Source organism: Durio zibethinus, chromosome 3, assembly GCF_047325235.1.
Source record: "Durio zibethinus cultivar Kanyao isolate XHJ-2024 chromosome 3, ASM4732523v1, whole genome shotgun sequence".
NCBI classification, from domain to species: Eukaryota; Viridiplantae; Streptophyta; class Magnoliopsida; order Malvales; family Malvaceae; genus Durio; species Durio zibethinus.
Window position 1 is genome coordinate 27,709,423 of NC_143164.1, and position 8,393 is coordinate 27,717,815.

General features: G+C 33.2%; 1 non-coding gene and 1 pseudogene across 1 annotated transcript; one reads left to right on the top strand and one right to left on the bottom strand.

Moving 5' to 3' along the window:
- Positions 1-655: 655 nt before the first annotated feature.
- On the bottom strand, positions 656-6,014 carry LOC149519714 (uncharacterized; annotated as a pseudogene).
- On the top strand, positions 5,421-5,529 carry LOC149519715 (small nucleolar RNA R71). Its single transcript, XR_016341163.1, has one exon. It is a non-coding gene; the product is annotated as a small nucleolar RNA R71 (small nucleolar RNA).
- Positions 6,015-8,393: the final 2,379 nt, after the last annotated feature.

Genomic DNA, 8,393 nt, shown 5'->3' on the forward strand with positions numbered 1-8,393 from the left:
TCTCATATTTCACACACATTCAATCTTTTCCTAAAGCTATATTCATTATCAATCACTACCTATCATTAGCTTCATGAAGAACTAATCAAAGAAAGTATAATAATGATTCAAACTACCACATGTTAAGCTTAATTTCAAAATAAAAATCAAGGAAAATTTTAGAAAATTTTGCAAAGAATTTTCAAAAATTCCCCTAATACCCCCAAACTTAAACAACACATTGTTCTTAATGTGTAAGCATCAAGCAATAAAGCACCAAAGAGAGGAACAAGGAAATGCCCTATCATATAAAAGCATGGTGATGAATCTCCCATCTAGCTTTGGCTGAAACTAATGTATCCATTTCAAGCTCTTATTCAACCTACAAAACAAAGAAAATCACTATGCAAAGAAACCACATCAATAAGTACAAGAAAAGATAAGCAAAATATATGAAAACCAAACATGAAATGTAAAGCTTGGGTTGCCTCTCAAGCATTTTTCTTTAAAGTCAAAAGCTTAGACTATGTTCTCAAGAGAATTAATCTCAACAATGAATTACTTTCATCACTCCCCTAACTTTTCCTCCATAATAGTGTTTCAGTCTATGCCCATTCACTTTAAAAAGAACCTTTTTCACTTCATCCATAAACTCAATAGTGCCATAGAGAAAAACTTATGTCACCACAAATAGGCTCATCCATCTTGACTTAAGCTTCCTTAGAAAAAGCTTTATTCTAGAATTAAATAGCAACACATCTAACCAAACTCAAATGTGCTATCCAAAATTTGCTTGTCATGCCACTTTTTCATCTTTTCCTTAAACAACCAAGCACTATCATAGGCACACAAGTGAAACTCATCAAGCTTGTGCAGCTGTAAAAGTCATTTCTCACCTACAACATTTTAATCAAAGTTCAAATTCTTAATAGCCCAAAATGCTTTGTGCTCTAACTCCACTGGCAAATGACAAGCTTTCCCATATACTGACTTATAGGGTGACACCTAATTAGGGTCTTAAAGGCGATCCTATCTGCCCATAATGTATTATGTAATTTTCTAGACCAATCTTTACGACTTGGATTCATATTTTTCTCAAGTATGGAGTTGATTTCCCAATTTGACACTTCTACTTGACCACTACACTGTGGATGATAAGCTATGGCAACCTTATGAGAGACCCCATACTTTGCTACTAATGCATCAAACACCGTGTTACAAAAATGAGATCTTTCATCATTAATGATGACTCTAACGATTTCAAATCTAGAAAATATATTCTTCCTAAAAAAGTTTAGTACTACTATAGCATCACTAGTAGGCAAAGTTGATACCTCTACCCATTTCGAAACATAATCCACAACCATCAATATATAACAATTCCTACAAGAAGAAATGAAAGGTCCCATAAAGTCTATACCCCATACATCAAAGATTTCAACCTCTAAAATTACATTCAAAAGCATCTCATGTCTCCTAAATATGCTCTCAACTCTCTGACATCAATTGCACTTTTGAACAAATAAATGTGCATCTCGAAACAAAATGGGCTAATAAAATCTTAATTAAAGCACTTTAGCTACAGTTTTCTATCCACCATAATCAAAAGAATGACAATATCTTAACATATCATCAATTTCCTCCACTGGGACACATCAATTCAAAATATGATCATTACATTGCTTGAACAAATAAGGCTCATCCCATACATAATATTGAACATCATGCAAAAACTTTTTCTTTTGATGGAATGATAAAGTAAAACTCCACCAAAAATGAAATTAACATAGTCAACATATCAAGGTAAAGTATCATGCTGAAATTCCATCAACTGTTCATTAAGAAAAGTCTCTCCAATGATCAAATCTCTATCAATATCACTATTATCTAACCTAGAAAAATGATCAACCACATAGTTCTCTTATCCTTTCTTATCTTTAATCTCCTAATCAAACTCTTGTAGAAGGAGAATCCACCCAATCAACCTAGGCTTTGCATCTTTCTTAGTCATGAGATATCTAGTTACAGCGTGATCAGTGTAAACTATAACTTTTGAGCCAATGAGATAACAGCAAAACTTATCAAAAGTAAATACAACCGCTAATAGCTCTTTCTCAGTAGTATCATAGTTTAATTAAGCACTATTTAAAGTCTTACTTGCATAGTATAAAGCATGAAATTGCTTTCTTATCCTCTGTTCTAAAACAGCTCCTACTGCATATTCACTAGCATCACACATAAGCTTAAATGATAATGACCAATCGGGTGCTATAATGACTAGAGTAGAAACTAATTTATCTTTAAGCAATTAGAAAGCATGCAACTAATCATCATCAAATTTAAACTTCACCTCCTTTTCTAACAACCTGCACAAGGGTTTAGAAATCTTGAAAAAGTTTTTAATGAATCTCCTATAAAATCTTACATGTCCAAGAAAACTTTTAATACCCTTAATGATAGTTAAAAATGGCAATATTTCTATCACCTCAATCTTAGCTCTATCAACCTTAATACCTGCATCCGAAACCTTATGACATAGCACTATTCTTTCTTTAACCATGAAATGACATTTCTATCAATTTAGCACTAGGTTAGTTTTCTCACATCTAGTCAAAACACAATCTAAATTATTGAGACAATCCTCAAAGATATCACCTAAGACTAAAAAATCATCCATGAACACCTCAAGGAAATCCTCTACATATAAAAAAAAATTGCCATCATACACTTTTGAAAGGTAGCTAGTGCTTTACAAAGTCCAAAAGGCATTTCTTCTAAAGGCAAAAGTACTAAAAGGGTAAGTAAAAATATACTTCTCCTAGTCTTCGGGTGCTATAGTTATTTGATTGCATCCAAAATATCCATCCAAGAAACAATAATACTCATGTTTGGTTACTCAATCCAACATTTGATCAACAAAAAGCAAAGAAAAATAGTCCTTCTCGTGGCTTTGTTTAGCTTTTGGTAATCCATATGAACCTGTCATCTGGTAATAGTCCTTGTGGGAATCATCTCATTATTCTTATTCTATACCATTATCATCCTACCTTTCTTAGGTACACACTGAGTTGGGCTAACCCATACACTATCTGAAATTGGATATATGATCCTAGCATCCAGCCATTTTATAATCTCTTTTTTCACCACTTCTTTCATGGTCGAATTTAACCTCCGTTGCATCTATATGGTCAGAGTAAATCTATCCTCTATCAAAATCTTATGTGTGTAAAAAGATGGACTAATACTTCAAAGTCAGCAATGGACCAACCTGTAGCTAACTTATGATCATGCAAGATCGAAAAAAGGCATGCCTTTTGATCAGCAGTTAAGGATGCTACTATGATCACAAGCAAAGTGTCAACTTCACCTAAGTAAGCATTCCTAAGTTGTGAGGGTAATGGTTTAAGCTCTAAAATTGGTGGTTCCACCACAGAAGGTTAAATCACTTTAGAGAGAGTATCTATGTCTACAAAAGGCTCAACACTTAAAGGTGGTGCACATCGATTGATAAAGATCATCAAAATTGCATCATCATCATTATCCTCACTCAAGTCTATATCCTCTACCTCATCGATAAAAAAAAAAATCTTTAAATTATGATATTGGATGCTTTAGGTGAAAAACTTCACGAACCAAGCTATTTACTACCTTCACCTTAGAACACTCTTTAAAATCATCTGAATACTTCAAAGCCTTAAAAACATTAATTCAACCCTTTTGATCTGTACTCTCATAATTAATTCACCTTTCTGCACATCCATCAATAACCTTTTTGTGGCTAAAAATGGTCTCCCTAAAATAATTCGGATCTCTCGATCCGCCTTCATATCCAAAACAATAAAATCAGAAGGAAAAATGAATTTTTCTACCCTGACCAAGACATCCTCTATTATCCCTTGGGTATTTCAGTGACCTGTCGACTAACTATAGAGTAACTAAAGGAGGTTTGGACTTTTCTATGCCTAATTTTTAAAAAATAGACCAAGGCAATAAGTTAATGCTAGCACCTAGTTAGACAAGGCTCTATCATATGACATTCTACCTATGGTATAAGGAATGGTAAAGCTACCAGGATCTTTAAGCTTAGTAGCTAGTCTTTTCTGAATCACTGATCTACATTTATTAGAAAGTGCAACTATCTTATAGTTCTCAAGTCTCCTCTTATGAGAGATAATTTCTTTCATAAATTTTATATAGGTAGGCATCTATTCAAGTGCCTCTACAAATGAAAAATTAACGTGCAGCTTTTTAAACACCTTAAAAAATTTAGAGAATTTACTTTTTTTCCTTTTATTTATGAAATTGCTGAAAGAAAGGAAGATAAGACCTAGATGGCTCAACTCTAGGAGGAGCAGGCTTAGATGAACTCAGTATAGTACTTGAGTGAGAATAGAGACTACACCTTTATCTTTCATTTTACCCTAATCTCTATCATGAACTAGGTTCTTATTAAGCTCATCATTATCAAACCCCTTATCATCTCCATCCTTAGAACCTATTTGGACTCGATTATTAACTATTTGCTTTCCACTCCTAAGGGTGATTGCTTTACAGTGCTCCTTCCCCTTTCTCATAAGGTTAACCTCTATCATATTAGGTAAAATGCCCTGAGGTCAGGTACTTAAAAGAGTAGCTAGTTAACCAATCTGGGTTTTTAAATTCTTTATGGATGCAGATTAATTTTAAAACATTGTATTTTAAGTCAGCATGAATGAAGTTTGAGCTCTAATGAAAGAACTTAAAAGATTCTCGACTGAGATCTTTTTATCTGAGGATGGCATAGATGAATATAAAAGTGTGCAATGTTGCTATGAAGACTAATACTAATAAGGTAGCTGCTGGAAGCTAGGTGGATGAGTGGTCTAAGAAATTGAACATGCTGTGGTGGTGGTACTAGTGGTAATGATGCCTGACTAGGCTGAAAAGATATGGGATGGTGGTTTTGCTATTGATTCCAAGAGAAAATAAGATTATTCCTCCAGCTTGGGTCGTATGTGAAGGAATAAGGTTGTTGGACTACCTCGAGTTCTGTCTTACAAATGAAACTAACTTTGAATAAAAAATTGGATATGACTTTCCTAGGTGTCCTACCCTATATGCCTCACACATAGCTATGGAACTAAGGGTATGAGTCAACTTGAGATAACTAGAACTAGGCTCTGAGGATGTAACCTTACAATGTAAAGTTTTTATAAATTTCACTAGGAAATCTACCTTAGCACTAAGCGTTGTAAGCTCACGAAGCTCGTACACCCCCAAAGCTTTCCTAAGATGTTATATCTCATTAGACCATTGACAATTATTGGTTGCCATTTCCTCAATCGACTCATTAGCTATGTCAGAAGTCTTACTCATTAAGACACCTTCTGATGCAGCATCTGAGTGTCCTAGTATTAGGTACTAACCCATTATAAAAGATCTGAATCTCTAACCATTTTGGTAATCCATGGTGTGGACACCACCTCAAAAGCTCATTGTATCTCTCCTATGTTTCATACAAGGTCTCCGATTCATGCTAGGTAAATCATTCCATATTTCATTTCAAAGCTTGGCCATCTTGACCAGAAGAAAAATTTAGCCATGAACTTTTGTACTAAATCATCCCATGTGGTGATGGAATCTAATGGCATCAAGGCTAGCCAACTCTTGGCTTTATCTCTAAGGGAAAATGGAAACAATCTAAGTTTTATAGCATCCTCAGTAACACCATTATGTTTAAATGTATCACATATCTCCAAGAAATCCCAAATATGAGCATTCGGATCCTCATTCAAATGACTACTAAATTGCACTGACTATTGTATAGTTTAGATGATTGTAGGTTTAATCTCAAAATTATTAACTTGAATCACTAGCCTCCTAATACTAGGTTGAAAACCATGAAGATCGGGCATAGCATAGTCCCTAAGTGCTTTAATGTCTTGCTTGGCCATGGTTTTAGTAGAATCAGTTTGGTTTTCCTTCCTAATCCTCTTACGAGTAGCTTCAAGTTCAAGATCTAAAGGGATCAACTCATGATTCCTAACAAAGTGCATACATGGGCCCCACGAACACTAAACCTAGTAAACCACTCTAAAAATAAAACTCTAAGTATGTATACCTCGAAACAAAACAAATCTAATTTCTAGCCTAAGATATGTACACTAAAGGGAACCAATCTATAATAGAGTATGGAAAAAGTTGATATTAACCTATGACTTCTTAGATCTATTCCCCGACAACAATGCCAAAAACTTGATTGGAAAATCTTGCAAGCGCACAAGCCATACAAATAATAATAAAGACTAGAGTCTGAGCGTTGATCTCTCGAGGATTAGCTAAAGAAAATACCTAGCCTAAGTATCAATGATCCCCATTCCATATTTAAAGTTGATTTGGTCTATCAATGACTATGAAAAAAATGAGAAACCAAATTTTAAAGAAAAATGAATTACAACTATGAAAATAAAATGCAATTTCAAAATCAAATTTTTACCACAACTAATCTAATTGTCAAATAAAAAAATGCAGTAGTAAAAATCACATGTAGATATTACCTAATTTCTAGAATTAACGAACATGAAAATGATAACTACACTAGCCTAAAAACGACACCTATGATGAAGTACTAGTTGGAAACTTTAAATGCAACAAAAACTAATCCTAACTTGACTTTTGCATGAGCTTGTATATATATATATATAACAATGGTTAAAATAACAATCTTAAAATTAAGGAGTAAACAAATCACTTGCAGGAGAAAAAAAAATTGAGCTAAAAAAATTCTTACCCAAAACAAAGAAGAAAGGAAAAAAATAAAAAACTTGAGCCATGACATAGGTTTGTCTCCTAATGGTAATTCAATATAACTCTATTTATCCTAGATGAAAACTATATGAAAGCTTTAACTGGAAAACTAAAATGTAGAAACACAAATGTATAGACAATGTATGAACAATGATAGAATTGATATGCACCTGACTCGCACCATTTCACATCACAATTTGAGTTTCTAAGCTGTAAAAATGAACCTAAATCTAAATGAAAATTGAAATAACATTTAAAAGAATAACTAAAAAATAAATAAAATGCAACAAAAAACTTGCACAATAAAAAAATGTACCAACTATGATCAACAAAAGCAAAAGAAATTCAACTGAGCTAACAACATCTTCAGTGATAACTGTTTCCCAAAAATCAACAAGGAAATCATAGAGTTTATGTGGAAAAATGGAAATTGAAAGAACATTCAAAAGAATAACTAAAAAATAAATAAAATGCAACAAAAAACTTGTATGCTAAAAAATATTTACCAATTATGATTAGCAAATGCAAAAGAAATTCAACTGAGATAACTTCATCTTCATTGATAACTGTTTCACAAAAATCAACAAGGAAATCACAGAGTTACGTAGAAAACTAACTCAACATCATAATATTCAAATAGTGCATTGCTAAACATCAAATAGGATTTATCTTCAAATATTTGATCTAAACAGCAAGTGATTCCAATCAAAATCAAGCCACTCAATCAAGATTTAGCAAACAACTCCTAAAATTATAGATCTACAGAGAAAAGAGAACAAACAAATTTCCTCAAAAAGAACCAATCCACGTCAAAAAAGGATGTTGCATCTGAAACTTGTGAGTTCTCCACCCACTCCTTCCAATCTCGATCTAAGAGTTCTTGCTTTAAGATTCAATCTAAACTTGATATATGATGCAGTTAAATAGCTCAAGAACTTGTAAAATATATATATAGACAAAAACTAACAAATTTTCATACATTTACAATGTAAAAATCTAATGGACATCAACTTCAACAATTCAACAAACAAGTGGAAAAGTAAATGGATAACACTATTTTGAGCTAAAAAATAATTGATTCTTCAAATTTTCTTTCGAGATTTGAAAAGAACGATGGAAAGTATATTGAAATACGCAATTTGGTAGTAAGTTGCAATGAAGAAACTTGAAAAACAAATATGTTTGGAAGCTAAGAAATAGGAAAGAAAATGCAGGAAAATAAAACTAAAAACCTAGGTTCCCAAAAAAAAAAATTCCACCTACAAAGTCAGCCCTCTCCCCTATTTATAACCAAAGGGGAAGGAATTAAGGTGCTAGAAAAATCAATATGTTGCATGCTTACAATTTGTCCATTTGCACTTTTTTTTTCGCTGATGCACTAGCCCTGATGCGCACACCTAGGACTGCCTTGATGTTGCATGGCTGGGTTGCTAAATGTGTTGCACGGCTGGGTTGCTAAATGTGTTGCACAACTAGGTTTCTAAATGTGGACCCCCTCCTTGTCTCTTTATCCACCAATCACATGCTTCCTTTATGCCAAGTCAGCACATTTGATTTTTTTTATATATGTTTTTGTTTCTTGTAAAAAAAATTTCCACACTTAATGCATGTTTCTATCACAATTGTTA